We start from the raw sequence: 21,121 nt of genomic DNA on the forward strand, positions 1-21,121 counted from the left end.
AAGTTTCCAAAAAGAAGCTGAGCCCAGAGGCACCTGGGTGACTCAGTGGCTTGAGCCTCTGCCTTTGGCTCAGGTCATAGTCTTGGAGTCCTGGGATTGAGCCCTGCATCGGGCGCTCTGCTCAGTGGGGAGCCTGCTTTCCCCTTCCCCCGCCTGCCTCTCTACCTACTTGTGATCACTCTCTCTGTGTCAAATAAATAAATAAAATCTTTAAAAAGAAAAAAGCTGAACCCATAGGGTGAATAGGTCTCGGCCAAGTTAGGGGAAGAGAGATGGAATGAAAAGTCTTCCAGCCACAAGGAATAGTGTGGAAAGGTTAGAAAAGTCAGAACATTTGTACTATACATAAATATATATAGCCTGAGATTGGGGAGGAAGAAGAGATAAAGCAGGAAATCTGGTGGAAGTCAGGTCACAAGGAACCTTAACAAGTTTTGTTAAGGGCATAAAAGTAATGGGAGGTCATTTAAGGTAAGGTCATGATGGTTTTGTAAGATATCAGCTTGGCTAGGCTCACCTACATTACCCAGAATTCTCTTTATGTTTTTGGTTAGTGCTGGCCATAAGAGATTCTTGTGGGAGAATGGGAGGGTGGACGTGAAGCAGCAGCCATTTTGTAGCAGATACTTGATGGGGCTTTGCTGGTTTACCTCGATGAGGAGGCAGTGGCTGAGCCTGAAACTGCTTCCTCTTCTGCTGGATCTTCCTTCAGTTTCCCTGACTCCTGGACCAGGTGTGTGTCTAGCTCCATGATAATGAAGGGCCCAGGTTTGCCCCACACCACCCAAATCAGGAGGAGCAAGTTCTGAGTGGTTTCAGTTCATTTTCGTGGTTGTAGGTTCCAGCTTGTTATTGAAACTTTACATCTTTCTTCCCTTTCCAACTGCCTGCCCTATGGACTTCAGATTCCAGCATCAGAGGATAACAGGTGAACCTAACAGCCTCACAGAGACAGCTTAACCACTTCTCCTAAAGAGGAAGCTTAGTGGGACAAATAGTAGCTCTTAATGCCGCGGTAGGTTTCAGGTTCACACTGGTCCTCATACTCCCCCTAATCCACTATTCATCCTAAATTCCCCCTTGCACTCAGCTGTAGTTATTTTGGCAGGCCTTGCTGACTCCCCTGGTGGTGTGACCCAGACCTTCATTCCCGACAGCCTGGGCCCTAAGCAATCATACCACACCTTTTCCAGACAGCAGTTGCTGTTTATGTCTAGACCATTGGCATCAGGAGGAAAGGAAATACCAGAAGGTGCCCAAGTACACAACCTAGATTCCACACATACTCTCCCTGTCCTTGTAAAGCAGCGCCATCTTCTTCAGCTGATTAGAGTCAAATACCACAGCCAGTATGTTGACTTTCTGGGCTCAGGGCACAAGGAGTCCAAGTGTCCTAGTGGTAACTACACTTTGGTGTTTAATGAGACACTTTCTGTGTTTCATGGCAAGAGTATGTACACCCTTTGGAGATCAGAACTTCTAACACTGCAGAGCCTAGAGTTACAAGGATGGGAAGCACAAAATTCCCTATTGTGATTGAATCACTGGGAGTGATGGTAATCGGGGTCACTCCTCTTCCCCATACCCATTGTGTTCTATTTAGTGGGGACTTGGCCCTGTAGTGAAGTCTTTGATTTCAGCAAATACTGCATCCTGAGGATGGCACCACGTTCAGGATATTGCTTGTGAGCTGCTGATTCAGGTTTGCCGTTAGAGGGCTGTTTTGGCATTCTCTGAGGCTGGCTGCTTCTGGATGGTATGACATGGGATACAACTCATGGATCCCATGTCACTGGCATGCTCCCAGGGTGCATCTTGTTTGCTTGTTTGTTCTGCAGGAAGCCCCCTGCTTAGTGTTGGAGGAGTCATCAAGAGGTTGTGTGCCAAAGAAATAACCAAATGTCCATGTTAATCACATTGTTAACGAACTCTTACCAGATCTTTAACCATAGCTATTTTTAAGTCTTTTGTCATTTACAGACAGTTACTGTTGTACTCCCATGCCCTTGCAAAAGTGTTCCTGCACATTGCTTTATCTTCTAGGAGACTCAGGGAAAAGACTAACAAGTACAGGTGTCTGATATCTAAGATCATACTGCAGAACTGAATAAGAATTTACAGAACTCTAATGGAAAAACTCTTAAGGATGTCTATAATTTTTATGGCTTTTTATTGGAAACATTGATTTTTTTGGTCTTGCTTTTCCAGATTTAAGGAAACCTTTTGCTCTTTTTCCTTAAGCTATCAGCAGTTTGACAACATCTACCTTTATAAACAAAGTTGAAACATTTATCTTTTCTTCCCTACCTGATCCTTCCAGAATTTGGAAACTCTTACTGTGTATTCTTATTTTCATGTCCATATAGCTTTTTTTTAGACTTCTTTTTCTTTTTCTTTTTTAAGATTTTATTTATTTATTTGATAGAGAGAGATCACAAGTGGGCAGAGAGGCAGGCAGAGAGAGAGAGAGGAGGAAGCAGGCTCCCTGCCAAGCAGAGAGCCTGATGCGGGACTCGATCCCAGGACCCTGAGATCATGACCTGAGCCGAAGGCAATGGCTTAACCCACTGAGCCACCCAGGCGCCCAAGACTTCTTTTTCTTTTAAAAAAGATTTTATTTATTTATTTGACGGACAGAGATCACAAGTAGGCAGAAAAGCAGGCAGAGAGAGAGAGAGGAGGAAGCGGGCTCCCTGCCAAGCAGAGAGCCCAATGCGGTGCGGGACTCTGATCCCAGGATCCCGATCATGACCCGAGCCATGGCAGAGGCTTTAACTCACTGAGCCACCCAGGCGCCCACCCAGGCGCCCCCCCCCCCCCAGAGCTTTTTTGTATAAGTTCAGTAAGAATCTGTTCTCCTTGTAATAGGAAAGAGCTATAGCAGCCAGTGAGTTGAACACAGAGCAGTTTGGCTGGTGATCACTCATAAGTCCTGGCCGTTAACCCTTTATACTGACAGTTGGGCTATTCAAAAGGGATCGACCCCATGGTTTGGACTGGTGGGAAGCTGAGAGATGGATGTTCATGAATAAGCTCCTGTGAGGTCAGGATATGTGGAAGGGCATTTGGGTTCACCTGCAAGGGCCTGAGACATTTCTCACTGCCTTCTACATCCTGGCTCATAAGGCAGGACACCTCCTAGCAATCAGGAAGTTAATGCTATTGCTCTGTACAAGCCCTGGTACTGACCCCCAGTAGGTGCCACACTACTGCCCAGGTGAAATGGCATATTGCTAAATTGCCCTTGAAATACATAGACTTGGTTAATATAGTAACAACTTGTCTTGTGCATTCTAAACAATGCCCAAGGCAATTGCCTAAAGACCCTAGGGCTGTTCACTAGAGTTGCCAATGGATGACAGATTGGCAGGTTGATGATGTTGGTCCCCTCCCTCCAACTGAGGGTTCTTAATATGCCTTGATATGTGTTGACACTGTGTCTGGCCTAACCCAAGTATTCCTGTCACCATAGGGGATTAGCGAAGCTAAGTACCGTGTAGATACCCACATCAAATAGATGGTGATCAGGGGTCACATTGCAAATGTCATGATGTATAAAACTGGGCAAAAGAATAGGACATTGAATGGAGGTTCCATCTTCCCTATAAACTGCAAGCAATAGATTAAATTACTCAAGGGTAAAACTACCTTGCCTGGGTAGACTAAGGTACTATCCCATGTTTTAATATATTTGAATGATCATCCAGTAGCACCGCTTGCTCCATATGCCAGACTGAGGACCCAGCTGAGATACCCAATACCACAAATGTATGACAATTGTGGAAACCAGAGCCCTCCCCACCAACCGTCACCGTGGTTCAAAGTGCTGTGCTGCTGAGTATATGAAGTCCCATGATGCCTGGGAAAGTTGTTACCTACTGGGATTTGCAATGGGATGTCCCATCAGAATGGATGAATAATTACTTTGCAACCCTCAATGAGGAGGAACTATTTAATCTCCACTGGGATCCAGTTGTTCTGCTGCAAGCTGGACCTCTGAAATGTACTATACCTGGAATGAAACATGCATCATTTTAAACGGGAAGAAAGTAGAGGTCTTGGTCGACATATTCTGCCCCCAGCCCATCTCCTCCTGCCTGAGAGTGCTGCCTCTCCCAGGAAACATGCACGGTATTACATCCAGGTCAAATCCTAAAGCCACCAACCTCAATCTCCTCTAGGCCAGACGGATACATTCTGTTTTCCACTGGTACAATCATTTGGCCATTGTCTCCCCCCCCCCACCATCATCTTGGAGGACCTTATCATTCACACAGAAGGCCTTACAAAATTCACTGAGGAAGCCTTAAATGATAGCCAACATAGTCTCTCCTTACCGAACACTGAAATATCTCTAAAGAAAAAACTATCCTCCAAAAAAGGATGGCCTTGAATGTTATTACTGCCTTGCAAGGAGGCACCTATGCTGTTACCCAAGAGAATGCTGTGTGTTCATGCCTGCTAATGCTAATACATTAGCAGAGTCACATGAGGATCCAAGTGAATGTTCTGAATGACACCCTTCTTTGGTAACTTAATGAACTGGTAGTTTGGATCATGGGGTCTTTGGTGGAAAAAATTGTTCTTTATCTTGGGAATCGTTACCTCAGTGTTCTCTTGCATGTGTCTGTATTGTTGTATCCGCCTCCAACACAGCCAGGTAGCTGTCCAATGAATCACCTCCATCCAGGTGAAACTCCTTGCTGCCTGCTCAGGGTAATTAGCAGAAGAGGCTGGGGGTGGGGCATGGGGGATTGTAAGGTTGTAAAGGCAGATCGGGAGGGATAAATTGTTGCAGGAGGTCACCCAGCTGACAGAAACACCAGTTGACCCTCGGGCTAGACCCAGGCAATTAGAAATTCCTGACCCTATCCTGGGTCCTGAAAATCTACATTCAGCCCTTAGTTTCTACAGTGGGAGGCAATTTCAAGAACACAGCCTTGAGCGATGTGTTATTGAAAGCAATGTATTATTGAAACTATCTGGGCAGTTACACGACTGAACCTCATTAAGGCCTCTCTACAAACTTTAAAGATTTCTCGCAGCTGATGCAGAGATCCACGAGGAACGAGCCTCATAAGGTTCCCTTACTTGTTAGCCAGCCACTCACCAACCAGGAGTGGCCAGCCTCTTCAGGCTTTCCTTGACCTCCCGTGTGAAGGGCCCATTCAGATCTCGTCAGGGAAGCTGACAAGAAGCACCATTCAGATGTTGTGTTGTGTGGGGTTCCATGCTTGTGGAGCCCCTGAAATAGGAATCTAATCCTATGACCACAAAACACAGATGCTTCTTTCTGAGCTACGTTGGACGTTCATAGGTAATGCTGCAGTGGTTTCCCCCTTACCTGCAGTTTGGTTTTCCGAAGCCTTGATTCCCTGCCCTCAGCCAAGCCCAGAAGCCAGTCATCCTGATGGGTGGTCAGAAGGTCAGTAAGAGCCCAAGGTTCTGCCACAGCACCCATGACGTTCCCCTCACGTCCTCATCATCTCCTCACTTAGGCATATGCTACCTGTCATCAGCAAAAGAAGGGTGAGTTCAGTGCCATAAGGTATTTTGAGAGAGCACATTCACATAACTTTTATTACACTATAATTCTATTTTAGTGTCAATCTCTCACTGTGCCTAATTTATCAATTAAGCTCCATCATAGGTATGTACGTATAGGAAAAAACAGAATTTATAGGCTTGTGTACTATCTGTGGTTTCAGGCCTCCACTGGGGGTCTTAGAAGGTATCCCTGGCAGATGAGGAGGCGCAGCTGTAGCTAAATTGTTTACTTAGTAAATGGAGGCAGTGGTAGCTAGATTCATCTGGTAAGTGGAAGTCCACATTGGTGGGCCCATATGCAGCCTCCATTTCTGCCATTGTGACTACTTCATTCATGTGTCTTTCATGTGAGTTCGGAGGTGTTCAGTGACAAGGCTGACTAATGTCAGTTGGCAGAGTCCTTTTGTCCACTTGGTTGTTCAGTTCCTCTGCAGTGGTGGATGTCTTCTGGGGGGTATAAATGTGTGATACAGAAGTCTTTATTCAAATAAGTGTCTGTATGTCCGTCTGCACGGCTCCACCCCAGATAATCTTATCTCTGATCTTTCCGTCTTTTTCTTTCCAGATGCCTGACTGAAGGAGAGACTTTTGGCTATTCCCTAGGAATCTCTATATGGTCTCACTTCTTGGGCTTCTTTTGGACAGAGTAGATGGCCAGTTGGGCTGTTTGCAGCTCTGCCCATTAGGAAGATTTCCCCTCCCCAAGGTCTTTCAAGTCTACTCTGTTAAAAGATAAAATGAGGCATGCTAAATATTTTCAGAGTTATCGGAAAATTTATTGATTCAAATTGGCCAGTACCAAAAGAGAAACGGTTAGGAGCTTTCCACCAGCAAGAGCTCAGGGAGAGATTTTGTAGAGAACAGGTGGAAGCAAAGCAAGGCAATTACTGATTGACTGTAGCTTACATCCTAGTTGGCTGTTTGTGATTGGTTGTCCTTAGCTTTCTATTTAATAACCTTGAGGCATATACAGACTTGATTTTGGTTTATTTACATCAGCTGCCACAGTATTTGAGACAGCTCAGTCTAAGAGCCTCCTCATTTAATTAATTTAACAAGGTGACTGTGGCTTTAAAGCATCTGCCATCTTTTTCAATTTGAACTATAAGAAATATTTGGGAGACAGAATCAGCAGGATCTAGTAAATGATTTCCCTCATCTTCCTCCCCAGATTCTTTGCTTCTCCCTTAATCTTTTGTATTCTCTGTTCTCTCCTAGAATATAAATTTTACCGGAGTGGGACTTTTTACTGCTTATTTTACTGCTAGAGTTCCTGGTACCTAGAATAGTACCTGGCACAAAGTATGTCCTCAGTAAAGATTTGCTGAGTGAACAAATGAATGAATCTCAAAAATTGCCCTACCAATTACCTGGTTGCTTCGACCACAAGACTAGTAAGAATCATCCTCGATTCCCCAGATTTTGCTTTCCCATTTCCAATCCTTCAGCCATTCCAGTGGCTTATATACCCAGTATATGCCCTAAGCAGTCACTGATCTTCACACCCAACCATTGCTATCACCTCTCCCCTGAACTAGTACTATTATGGAATGTGGGCTGGATCCTGGCCAAAAACAAGTGGCACTGGGAGACCGTGGAGGATCGGAGATTTATTTCACATTGTGGGGCTTAGAGGAGAGGAATCCCTCAAGGTCTGAGACCCTAGCACAGACAAATGGGGTAGTTTATACACTTTTACCTCCGTTTCTGTGCCATGCTTGTAGCTGTGGCTGCTGGGGCTAGGGGAAAGCCTGGACTGGCCCTGGGCCCAGAGTGGATTGGTCATCCACCTCAGAACACAGATTTCCTTTATCAGTACAAGGGGCAACTTTGTGGTCTCCCTGCTTCAGTTTATCCACTGCATCCCAAACACCGTTCATGCATGTCATAGTCGTCAAATTGGTCTTTGGGGACGCCTGGGTGGCTCAGTGGGTTAAGCCGCTGCCTTCGGCTCAGGTCATGATTCCAGGGTCCTGGGATCGAGTCCCACATCAGGCTCTCTGCTCGGCAGGGGGCCTGCTTCCCTTCCTCTCTCTCTGCCTGCCTCTCTGCCTACTTGTGATTTCTCTCTGTCAAATAAATTAAAAAAAAAAAAGAATTGTGATTATTCTTTAAAAAAAAATTGGTCTTTGTATGATATAAATCAGATCATGGCATTTCTCTGCTGAAAAGCTTCTTATGGCTTCCCATTTGATGAAGGATGTAATTCAAACACTTGATCAAGGCCAGGGGCTCTATGTGATTTGGCCCTGACCTCCCTCTTTGATCTCATGTCCTACTACTCACATTCAAGTGTTCTTTCTCTTCCTCAAATACACCATGACTATTTCTGCTTTTTGTTTGCTCTTCCCTTGTCCTGGAACATGATTTTTTCTTTAACTTATGTCAAAAATGGCTTCCTCTTGTTATTCAGGTTTCAGCATGAATGCCTCTTCTTGGGAGAGGTCTTCTTTGGTCACCCAATCTAAAGTAGCCCCCTTGGACGCCTGGGTGGCTCAGTTGGTTAGGAGCCTGCGTTTTGCTCAGGTCATGATCCCAGGGTCCAGGGTTTGAGTTCCACACTGGGCTCCTTGGTCAGCAAGAGCCTGCATTTCCGTCTGCCTGCCCTTCTCCCTGCTTGTGCACACTCTTTCTCTGAAAAATTCTTAAAAATAAAAAAAGTAGCTCCCTCTTTTCCTTTACTTATCCCTGAGTCCCATGGTATTTTTTTTTTAATCTCTTGTTACTATCAGAAATTACCCCCATTGGGGTGCCTGAGTGGCACAGTCAACTAGGTGTCAGCCTTCAGCTTGGATCATGAGCTCCGGGTCCTGGGATGGAGTCCCCTGTCTGGATTCCTGCTTGGCAGGTAGTCTGCTTCTACCTTTCCTTCTACCCCTACCCCAGCTTGTGCTTACTTGTGCTCTGTCAAATAAATAATAATTTTTTAAAAAATTGTCCCCTTTTTCTGAGTTTTTAAAAACATCTCTCTGTTAAAACATAAGCTTCATGGAAAAAAATGTTATCAATCCTTGGGGAAAAAAAATTGCATTCCCAGAATCCAGCAAATTGTGTGGCACACACAGACATTACACACAAGTATATACACGAACACATACACCAACACAAACAACTATTTTAGTCTCAACAATGACTAAAAATATCTTTGTTCCAGGAAGGTAGTGAGGAAGAGCCATTCACCCATGGTCTTAGAAAACCAAAAGAGTTGTTATTAAGGTAAGAGTTGCCCATTCAGGGCCTTAAGTACAGGGGATGGACCTTCTGATTGTAATTAGTGGAAGCTGCCATGCTTTTTCTCTGGTTACTTGAGACTCAGCTTTGCTGGTTGGAATCAAATAAGAAAGCTCATGGTTATCTTGGTAATTTCTTTAGGATTGCTTACAAGCAATGTTATCTTGAATTATAAGAAACTAAATATGCTGTCTTGAGCAAATATGCCTTTAACTCAGAGTTCAGCCCATTTTTTGGGTAAAGGGCCAGATAGCAAATGTTTTTGGCTAAGTGCGTTATATGGTTTCAGTTACATCTTCTCAACCTTCCCCTTATAGTTCAAAAGCAGCAATAGACCATGCATAAATGAATGTGTAGGTCTAGCAGGATTTGGCAGGGAAAGGGGCAGATTCGGTCAGTGGGTTATATCTTCACACTTTATGCTCTAACTCTTCAAAGAAGCACATTCTTTGACATTCTCTGAAATGTTTAGCCATCTAATCTTTGTGCACCAGTGAAGTGTCCAGAAACTTTGCAGTGTAACCTTAGAAAGCTGGATTTTAGTACCGGAGTAGTAATAGCAATTACAAGAACAATAGCTAATGCTTATATGCCACACATTGTTTCAAGTGCCCCCCGCTCTTTTTTTAAACTGATGTGTAAACATTTTTTTTATTAAGATTTTATTTATTCATTTGACATAGAGAGTGAGACCACAAGCAGGCAGAGGCACGCAGAGAGAGAGGGGGAAGCAGGCTCCCTGCCGAGCAGAGAGCATGATGTGGGGCTCGATCCCAAAACCCTGAGACCATGACCTGAACTGAAGGCAGAGGCTTTAACCCACTGAGCCACCCAGGCGCCCCTCAAGTGCCTTTCTTAATCCTTCTCATTTAATCCTCATAACAGTTATGTAATTCCAGTAATATTGTTGTCCTCATTTTAGGGATAAGGAACGTGAAATTCAGTGAAATTAAAAAGCTGGTCCAAAGTTTCCAAAGTCAGAAAGTGGCAGAGCAGAGACTCAAGGGTATCTTCTGACCCCAAAGAGCATCTTCTTAAACTTAAGAATATACCATCTGCTCAAAAAGCAAGAGTTGACGCTCCCTACTAAGAGAAATCCTATAGACCAGGATGAAGATAACTCTTATGGACGCTGTTTTGAGTTGGGTGAAGGAATAATAAAAAGTTTATTGAATGTCTCCTTTTGTCTATTTGGAAAAGAACGAATATGTGACCTATTTGGTTTCGCAGGTATTGAGAGATTATATTAGAACATTTAAAGTCTGATAACCCCCCACTTGAAAATCAAAATAACCTTTCTCTAGGTGTAACTATTCTGCTCTTCCAGGTACAGTATTTGTATATCTTTATTTAGAATTTTAGAATACTTAGAATTTTAAAATTCTTCGTTGTATCTTAAGGGAAGGACCTATTTATAGGTAAAAACACTGATGGTATATATATATGTATATATATATATATATTTAAGGATTTTATTTATTTATTTGACAGAGAGAGATCACAAGTAGGCAGAGAGTCAGGCAGAGAGAGAAGCAGGCTCCCCGCTGAGCAAAGGGCCCGATGCGGGGCTCAATCCCAGGACACTGAGATCATGACCTGAGCTGAAGGCAGCGGCTTAATCCACTGAGCCACCTAGGCACCCCAATGGTATATTTTTCATTACCACAAATAGTATAGGGCATATGCTCATCTTTTTAAGAGATTTTATTTTTTTGTTTGACAGAGAGTGAGAGTGCACAAGCAATGGGGAGTTGCAGGCAGAGGGAGAGGGAGAAGCAGGCACTGAGCAGGAAGCCCCATGCAGGGCTTAATTGCAGGACCCTGGGATCATGACCTGAGCAGGAGGTGGATGTTTAATTGACTGAGCCACCCACTCGTCCTATATTTTATTTATTTATTTTTTAAAGAGAAAGTGCAGTGAAAGCGCAGGACAGGAGAGGGGCAGAGGGAGAGAGAGAATCCTCTCTGCTGGGCGACTTCACACCCAGCAAAGAGCCTGATGCGGGGCTCCATCTCACAACCCTGAGATCATGATCTGAGCCAAAATCAAGTCAGATGCTTAACTGATTGAGCTACCTGGGTGCCCCAATATATGATCAGTTTTACAAATTAAAGCAGTGTGGACGAATAAAGTCAACCCATTCTCCACATGCCTTATCACTGGCTAATGACATGTTATAACCTCTAATATATGTTGCCATTTTGGTTTGGCCTGACTTCAGAAAATAGCATATGAGAATTTCCTTTTTCCTTTTACTGCTGAATTCCACCCTAGACAAGCTCTGTTAACTATGATCTGCTGACGAACAACCCACCTGAAGATTTCCTTGTTTTCCAAGTGTGGTATGGGGGGGCAGAGAGGAAGAGCTGGACTCAGGAGACCTTGACTGAAATCACTGTTGCTGGGCCTTGGTTTTCTCTTCTGTAGATGGAGTCAGTAATAATACTTGTGTGATAATGATTTTGAACCTCCAACAGGTTGAACAATAATACACTGAGTGGGATCATCTGTGTAAAAAGTAACTATTGTATTAAGAGACGAGTATGGTCTTTTTTCATATTAATGAATTCTCCAGGAGCTTTGTTGCTAGATCCAGAAAATTCAATTGCCTTTGGATTTTATCATTATTTTTATATTTTATATCTATATTTATCTATATTTATTATTACTGTTATAGTATCATCCTTGATACCTATTGCTAAATGGAGAAAAGCTTTGTCAAGCTAAAAAGTACCATATCCAGACTTTAGGAATTTCCCGTAAAATAAGTGTTTTGAAGCGTAGAAATGTTAACAAAGAAGCTTATGAAATTCCTGGTGAAGGGATGAAAGGTTGCCTCTCTTGGCTGGCTCAGGCCCACCACTTCCTAGCAGCAGGGAGGATTAGATGACCTCTCAAGGTTCCTGTCGCCTGGGTTTTGTTTTTTTGATGTCTATTTAAAGATTATGCTAATACTGCTGATGTGAAATCCTCTGTACACACAATGATGGTTGAAAATACTGGCTCCTGACCTGAATCTCTGCCTGCTTGGTTAAAATTGTATACTTGAGATTAGCAGGACTCAAATACTCATGTTTTATACAAGCCACTGGGTCTTTTTTCTCAAGAAGATTTTTTCGTTGTTGTATTTTGGATGAAAGCAAGAGGGAGAAGGTTGATAAAAAATGCATTCAGATACAGAAGGATTTAGATTATTTTAATAACTAAGCTTAGTTATCATATTGCAGTTCAGAAAGATGAATGAATAATAATGTATAATGCAAAGATCCAGGAGGTAATCCTCCCAGACTAGACATTACTGGAGCAGCATATTAACTAGAGAAGAGTCATTGTTAGCAGAGAACAGAGAGAATTCTACAAATCCATAAGCATCTTATACCTAATCAGTAACTTGTACAGTGTCTTAGGAGACTGGCCTCTGGAGCCAATCTGCCTGGGTCAGATAGTGGTTCTGAGCTTTTATGAGCTCTGTGACTTTGGCTATTTAACCTTTTTGGTATCTCCTGTTCCTCATCTGTAAAATGGGCATAATAATAGTACCTACTTCTTAAGGCGGTTTTGAAGATTAAATGAGTTAGTGCATGAAAAGTGGTTAGCACTGTTCCTGGAATTTAATGTGTTCAATAATAGCGATTAATTAAAAATCTTAAGTATTGTTTTATTTTGTTTGCTTTTTGTTTGCTTCTTTCTTACTTACTTTTTTTAACCTTTATGATGAGAAATAGCAAACATTTAAAAATATAGAACAAAGTATAATAAATCTTCATGCACTCACCAGCGGTTATCTGTTTATGGGCAATCTTCTACCTAAATGCCCATTCACTTCCCCTACTTGATTGTTTTGAAACAGATTTTATACATCATATTACTTCATGTAAATATTTCAACATCTATCTCTAATATAGAGGTAGCAAATTACAGCCCAATGTCTGTTTTAATAGGAACATAGTGAAGGTGTGCAGAATATTCCATATGGCATAAAAATAATTTTAAGATGAAGTTATTTGAGGATAGGTTTTTCTCCTACCAACTCTCTTATGTGCCTAAGAGCAGAGTCTCCCAAAAGAACTCAATTATCATAAATCTCCTCCTTGGGAATTTCAACATTATGAAAGATTGATTCTTATCATAAAGAAGTTAGAACCACATCTAAACAGACATTATCACAAAACTATCATATTCATCATCTATTTTTCTAAGGGCCCATTTATTCTTCCTAGAACTCATTTGGTTTCCCATAAGTGTTCTTTGTGTCCCCCCCCCCATTAAGATGATATGTAAGTCCCAAATTCTAACCACCTCCTAGGTGTGTGTACTCTTATGTATGTGAATAAAAATCTTTCCTAATCTGCTTTTCTTTTTTTTCTTTCTTTTTTCAAATTTTCTTCAAAGGTCTTATTTATTTGACAGAGAGAGAGGCAGGCAGAGAGAGGGGCGGGGGGGGGGGGACAGGTTTCCCGCCAAGCAGAGAGCCCAATGTGGGGCTTGATGCCAGGACCCTGAGATCATGACCTGAGCTGAAGGCAGAGGCTTTAACCCACTGAGACACCCAGGTGCCCCCCTAATCTGCTTTTCATTCAGTTTAATTCACAAGCTTCCAACAAGTGAATCTAAGAGTATAGAGGGAAAGATATTCTTTCTCAACAACATTTAAACATTATTATTCATTTACTTATTGTGGATGGTTGCTTTTGTGCTATAATGGTGGAGTTGAGTTGTTGGGACAGAATGTTTGCTCCACAAGCTTAAAATATTTCCTGTCTGACCTTTTTTAGAAAGTGTCAACTCTTACTCTAAAAGAGAGGGATACTCTCTTTTCCTTTTAAAAACATAACCATGATCCATTTTCACACCTCACTGCATTTACAATAATGTGTTAATACAATCAAATATGAAATTATGTTAAATTTGCCCAAATATCTCATAAATTTTTTAAAATACGGATTTATTGAAAAACAGGACCTAAATAAGGTTAAAACATTTGGAAGAGGTAGCTCTTAAATCATTTTCAATCTAAAGGAGTAAGTCTCTTTCTTCTTTTTCTCTTGCAATTTATCTGTGAAAGAAATAGATCGTTTGTTTTATAGAATTTTACACATTTGTATGTTGCTGGTTGCAAGTCTGTGGTATTATTTAACATGTTCAGATTGCCTAGAAGTTAGTGGTTAGAACTGGGGCTTGACTTGATCCAAGTTCACAAGAACACACACTGTTCGTGAGTCAGCACATAATGGCTATCTTTTTGTGATGTTAGCAGACAGGCCAAGGTCTATAAATTGCTAATTTTGAATAAAAATCAGGGGTGGAGGCCATGGTTCTTTGAACAGGGCAAGGCCCACCTAGTATAATTTTATGAAATTATTTGTATTTATCTTCACTGATTGGGCACTGTGTCGTCTGGAAACAAGTGGAGATAAGCAGACCTTCACTGGGGCAAACCTGACTTCTACCCATTCTAATCACCTTAAAATATATTTGGAATCCAACCATTTCTTGCCATTTCCCAGACCCCTGGTACCCTGGTCCATGTCACCGTCCTCTTATGTTTATATCACTCTAATGGGTTCTTCATAGATGTCACTGTTTGTGCACTTGCTTCCCTATGACATGTTCTCAATTCAGCAACCAGAATAACCCTTTTAAAACCCAGGCCATTTGGGGCGCCTGGGTGGCTCAGTGGTTTGGGCTGCTGCCTTTGGCTCGGGTCATGATCTCAGGGTCCTGGGATCGAGCCCCGCATCGGGCTCCCTGCTCCGCAGGAAGCCTGCTTCCCTCTCTCTCTCTCTCTGCCTGCCTCTCTGCCTACTTGTGATCTCCGTCTTTCAAATAAATAAATAAAAAAATAAAATAAAATAAAACCCAGGCCATGTCATATATTGAAGTCCTTACAATGGCTTACTAGCTTCTAAATAATCCACACCCACTTGCGTTCACTCTACTCCAGCCCTGATTATCTCTTTACAGACCGATAAAGGCACCAGTCCTATCCCTCCACAGGACCTTTGCACTGGCTGTTCCCTTTTGCCTTCACTGCTCGTCTTCGAGATATCTCCATGACCAAATCTCTCACCTCCTTCAAGCCTTTCCTCAAATGTCACCTTCTCAAGAATCACCCTATTTAAATACTACATGATGCTTCCACCTCCCACTGCTGATCACACTTACCTTGCTCTACTTTTAATTTTCCAAAGCATTAGTCACCATCTAACATACCTTATAATTTACTCATTTATTTCATCTGTTGCTTATATATTTGTTTCTGCCAGAAGTTCTTAGTTTTGTTCACTAAAGCATGTGATTCAATGTCTGTGCCTAAATCAATGTCTGGCACATAGAAAGTCCCTAAAAGGAATTTGCCGAGTGAATGAATGAATTGACGTCACCTATGCCTGCAAAGAGAACAGAAATGGAATCCATAAACCAAAGGACCTCTGTCTCACTTGGCTAATCCTGCAATACTCCTAGCTTCTCTTCCTCCCAGCAGTTGGTCTGCATGCCAGGCCTGTGTTAAATGTTTTCCATGTATTATCTCACTTAATCCTTCAAACAGCCCTGAACAAGTAGATGCTATTATTATTTTCATTTCCAGATGATGAAACTCAGGTCTAGGAGTTTAGCTCTTGCCCAAGCTCACATAGTTTATAAGATGCAGAGCCAGAAATGGAACTCAAATCTGTCAGACCCCTAAATCACTGCTTTAAACCACTAGGCCAATTACTTCCCTGGTGGGTAGAATTGTGAGTTTGGCTATTCCTGGCAATTTCTCCATTCATTCATTCAAAGAATATTTACTGAATACCAGCTATGTGTCATGTCCTTAAGATATAGCAGTAAACCAAACAAAAATCCTTGCCCTCACTGAGTTTTTATTACATGTCCCTCTTTTTTTTTTTTTTAAGATTTTATTTATTTATTTGACAGACAGAGATCACAAGTAGGCAGAGAGGCAGGCAGAGAGAGAGAGGAGGAAGCAGGCTCTCTGCTGAGCAGAGAGCCCGATGCGGGACTCGATCCCAGGACCCTGAGATCATGACCTGAGCCGAAGGCAGCGGCTTAACCCACTGAGCCACCCAGGCGCCCCACATGTCCCTCTTTTTAAGAGCTATGATTCAGGGCCAGTGTAAAGGGGGAATCAGGTAGGCTCCTAGGCAGCATAATATTAGGGTCATAGACCAAGTTCCCTCAACTGAAATCACCCTCCTTCATTCCAATTTGTCAGAGTCTTCTATCTGAAGTATCTGGATTAACAGTACTTTTGGTGAGGTTTGAAAAACGTGCCATAAAGTACATTTTTTTTTCTTCATAGATTCTTTTCTACTTTATAGATGAGAAAGTCAAGGCTTAAGATGATCATGAGACCTCCTCCTCCTCCTCCTTTTTTTCTTCTTCTTTTAACAGAGAAAGAGAGAGTGTGCGAGTAAGTTGGTGGGGAGGGCAGAAGGAAAGAGAAAAAAAATTTTTTTTTTTTTTAAGATTTTGTTTATTTCTTTGAGAGAGAGAGGGAGAGAAAGAGAACACAAGCAGGCAGAGGGGCAGAGGAAGAGGGAGAAGCAGACTTCTGCTGAGCAGAGCGTCTGATGTAGGGTCTGATCCTAGGACCCTTAGATCATGACCTGAGCTGAAAGCAGACATGTAACTGACTCAGTTACCCAGGTGTTCCCCCCCCCCCCAATATTTTTTCTTTAAATATTTATTTGGGAGCGAGAGATTCTTAAGCACACTCCACATTCAACACTGAGCCCAATCTGGGCTCAATCTCACTAACTCAAGACCATGAACTGAAATCAAGGCTTGGATGCTCAACTGACTGAGCCACCCAGGTGCCCCAATTATGAGACATTCTTAAAGTCCATTAATAAATGACAAAGATGGGATTTCTGGCTCCAGATTTCATGCTCATGATGTTATAGCAAACATATAAAACATGTTCCATGGAGAGGAACATGTTGAGCTAAGTGGGTTGTGGGCACTATTCTGGGTAGTGAGATAAATGAGGAAAATTAGAAGATGATCATGAGACCTCCTCCTCCTCCTCCTTTTTTTCTTCTTCTTTTAACAAAGAAAGAGAGAGTGTGCGAGTAAGTTGGTGGGGAGGGCAGAAGGAAAGAGAAAAAAAATTTTTTTTTTTTTAAGATTTTGTTTATTTCTTTGAGAGAGAGAGGGAGAGAAAGAGAACACAAGCAGGCAGAGGGGCAGAGGAAGAGGGAGAAGCCCCAATCAACCCACTTGTTTTCCTGGAGCTGGGTAACAGGGTCATCTTTGTAGAACAAGAGGTAGGAGGGCAGGTCAGTGTGTTCACAGGGTGGATGACCAAAGAGAGAACTAAGGAAGGGCTAGAGCTGAGGCCCTACTGGTGGATGCTATATTTGAAAATACCAGGATACCTTGCTTCAAATTGATTTCCAGAGGGCACAGCCTTGGGAGAATCGGGGAAGGGCCTAGAGAAAGTCTGGTCCTTGGTCCAGGCAGTCCACTACCTTGCATGAGGACAGCTGGACCCCACTGAACGCAGGCTGCACCAGGTAACTTTGCTTTGGTTTAGATCAGAAATGTCAAAAGAGAAAGGATTCTGTTAGTTTACATTCTGTTCTTCGTGTCTACACTGGAGAAGGAGTGTGCTACTAGAATGTACTATGTGTCCTAGACTAGGCTTTGGATTCAGAAAGTTTCTTTGAATTCTGGTTCTGTCCTGTGCCACACAAGTCATTTAAATTCTTTAAGTTCCATTGTTCTTATCTGTAAGAAGGAATATTTATTCATTAAATATTCATTAGCTTCTATTATATATAAAGAACTACACATAATAGGGTTAGGGGATAAAATTATATATATATATATATATTTATATATATAAATATTTATATATATATAAAGTTCCTGGCACATAGTAGTTATGTAATAAGTGGTATTAAGATTATTAGTGTGCATATATAAATCAGCAGTGAGTCTTTTGGAATGGTAATAAGAAATATTACATCAATTAGTCTTCCAACTAACTAACTAGAGCCTTACACCCTTGTGAAGCTATATCTGCCAGGGGAAATGATTCTTTTCCTCTCCAACGGGAAGTACCACATCTTTCTGCAATGGCTGTGTAACTTCTGACAATGCTGGTCAACTGTATTGCAAAAAGAAATTAAGCTGGTTCTGCTGAATATCATTCTTTTTCAAGACGAATGGTTGATACGGATTTGCTAATAGTTTTGATCTGGTAAAGAGTCAGTCAGCAGAAAATTAAAATTTTTAATGAAGATTCCCATTAGCTGTTCCTCACAAATAATGGAGCTATAATCTAACTTAAGATTCTTGGCAAAGCAATTCTCATTTCAATTCTCACAAGTAATTATTATTTAGTGTTTACATCACTTTGTATTTCTTAAGTGTTTTCAATTTTTTTTTTCCATTCTTAAAAAAAAAAAAAACAGAAAACAATCCTTTGAAGGATCTTAGCATGTTAATCTCCATTTCACAGCTGGGAGAAGGTGGTTTAGTTCCTTTTTTTTTTTTTTTTTTTTAAGATTTTGTTTATTTATTTGAGAGAGAGACACAGAGAGAGAGCATGAGAGGGTAGAAGGTCAGAGGGTGAAGCCGACTCCCCATGGAGCTGGAGCCCGATGTGGGACTCGATTCTGGGACTCCGGGATCATGACCTGAGCTGAAGGCAGTTGCTTAACCAACTGAGCCACCCAGGTGCCCCAAGGTGGTTTAGTTCTTGAACAGATACCAGTGTAACCTGTTGCACTTACAAAAATAATGCAAAGTTCTCACCTAATGAGTGGCCATGGCCAGCACCCACTATTAAACAAGAAATATGTTTATACACACACACACACACACACACACACACACACACAGCGTGTAGAAAAGATGTTCTTGGATCGGTGATTTTAATGCTCAGTAAAGAAAAAATACCCTTTTGGGGCACCTGGGTGGCTCAGTGGGTTAAAGCCTCTGCCTTCGGCTCAGGTTATAATCTTGGGGTCCTGGGATCGAGCCCCACATCTGGCTCTCTGCTTGGCAGGGAGCCTGCTTCTTCCTCTCTCTCTCTCTCTCTCTCTCTCTCTCTGCTTGCCTCTCTGCCTACTTGTAACCTCTTTCTGTCAAATGAATAAAATCTTTAAAAAAAAGAAAAAAGAAAAAAATACTCTTTCTGTGGGATTTCTCTTCAGAAAATTCATGTGTTGTACAAACGCAGATTGAAGATAGTGATTCCATCACCTTTTTGCTGGTTTCCTGCCTTCAGAATTTCCAGTCTCCTCCTTGCCTTTTGTTTTACTCTTTTAATTCAGTTTATCAATAATTCAATGTTTGCTGTTTAGCAGTCGCACAATTTCAATTGCATATGACTGTAAGCATTTGTTTGTGGGTCACACCCCTGTGGATTGTCTGGGCTGGCTTACGCCATGCTAAAGAGGTAGTGTCTACTCAGGGTATGTTTTTCTTCTGGCCCAGGCCTAAATGCAATAAAACAAGCAATGTATAAGCACATTTTGTTTTTATTTATTTTTCAAAAGGTTTGTTTGAGAGAGAGCATGTGCACAGGAGGAGGGGTAGAGGAAGAGAGAGAAAATCTTGAAGCAGCTTTCCACTTAGCATGGAGTCTGACTTGGGGTTCCCTCCTAAGACACTGAGATCATGACCTGAACTGAAACCAAGAGGTGACTGCTCATTGGACTGAGCCACCCAGGCGCCCCAAACACATTTTATTTTTATTTTTTTAAAGATTTTATTTATTTATTTGACAGAGAGATCGCAAGTAGGCAGAAAGGCAGGCAGAGAGAGAGGAAGAGAAGCAGGTCCCCGGCTGAGCAGAGAGCCTCATGCGGGACTAGATCCCAGGACCCTGAGATCATGACCTGAGCCAAAGGCAGCGGCTTAACCCACTGAGCCACCCAGGTGCCCCCCCAAACACATTTTAAATCTTTGCTTGTGGCACATATCATTGGCCAAAGCAAGGCATGTGGGTCTCCCAAAGTCAAGGGGTGGGAAAGCTTACTCCCTCTCCCTCCGACCAAGAAACCACAGCACGAGTTTTGGATGTACCGGTTGAGCTGAGAGATCATGGAGTCTTACAGGCACAGGCAGCATTGTCCTCTTTTCCTCTGTCACTGTCTCTTCTCTGACCTGCCCTTTGGGGTGTAACAGCATTTGCAAGAGGAGGCACAGTAGAGAAAATCTCAGCATGAACGTGATCCCGAAGAGTGCCAGGTAGAAGTGTACTACCCAAGGAGGCTATCCAGCGGTTTCCTAGGAATGTTAGACTTGTGCCTAAAACACTTTAACAATGCTCTACCCCTTTATGTCAGCCCTTTGCATTGTGGTTTTAAAAATCTCATCAAGATGTAGAATCCTCTTTCCTGCGCCTTAAATCTGGGCTGAGTGGTGACTTGCTCTGGCTAAGAGACTGCTGTGGTCCAGACGGGATGCCCTTTCCAAGCTGAATCATTAAAGACTTTTGCATGCTTCTCTTCTCTCCTTGCTGCTGCCCTGAGAATAAGCCCAGACTAGCTTCCTGAAAGGTGAGACCGTAGGCAGGAGAGTTGAGACCTCCCAATTCTCCTGTTCGAGCCACTGCGGAAGCAAGAGTAGCCTTCCAGGTGACTGAGGACACAGAAGTGGGTCATATGTCTGGGGACCTGCAGATACATGAGGAATGATGCATGGCTGCTGTTTTGAGCCACTAAGTATTAGGTGGCTGGTCAGGCAGAAGTAGTAACTTCAACACCCTGACCTTCTCCATCCCAGGTTCCTAGTACCATCGTGTCACTTTCCCAAAGCTTTCATATTCTTGGGGTGACAAAATATTCGCTGAAGCCTTCTATTCCCCCCAAACGGTGTCTCCACCACCATGAGATTCTTGTGCCTGAGGGATACACAAACCCAGGGACTTTTCCACAGTAAGCAGGTATAGTGGTGGGCTATTTCTTTAGGAAGATTATAGGATAATAATTGATTCTGGAGACTGTATTACTGATGCAATAAAAAGGAAAGCAAAGCACACAGTATTTTCTGTTCAAGCCGACAGATGCATTCTGATTTCTATAACAATGGTAATTAATTTTAGCTGGGTAGAAAATCCATTTTCTGTGAGGAACCAGTGAATTATTGAGAAATTTGTCAGTAGCCATTGTTTGGAATTTTAGTCTGCATGTAGGAGGCACAATAATTTTACAATGACAGCTAACCCACAGGGAAACCACCCCAAGATAGAAAAAGCTATTTGGCACTACTGCTTATTTCTGGAAATATGTGATAATGGGACTGAAATCAAATCAGAAGGTAAGAGCCATGATATCAGAGCTCTACTTTTTTTTCCCATTTTATTTTATCAACACTAGTATG

Source organism: Mustela nivalis, assembly GCF_964662115.1.
Source record: "Mustela nivalis genome assembly, chromosome: 1".
NCBI lineage: Eukaryota > Metazoa > Chordata > Mammalia > Carnivora > Mustelidae > Mustela > Mustela nivalis.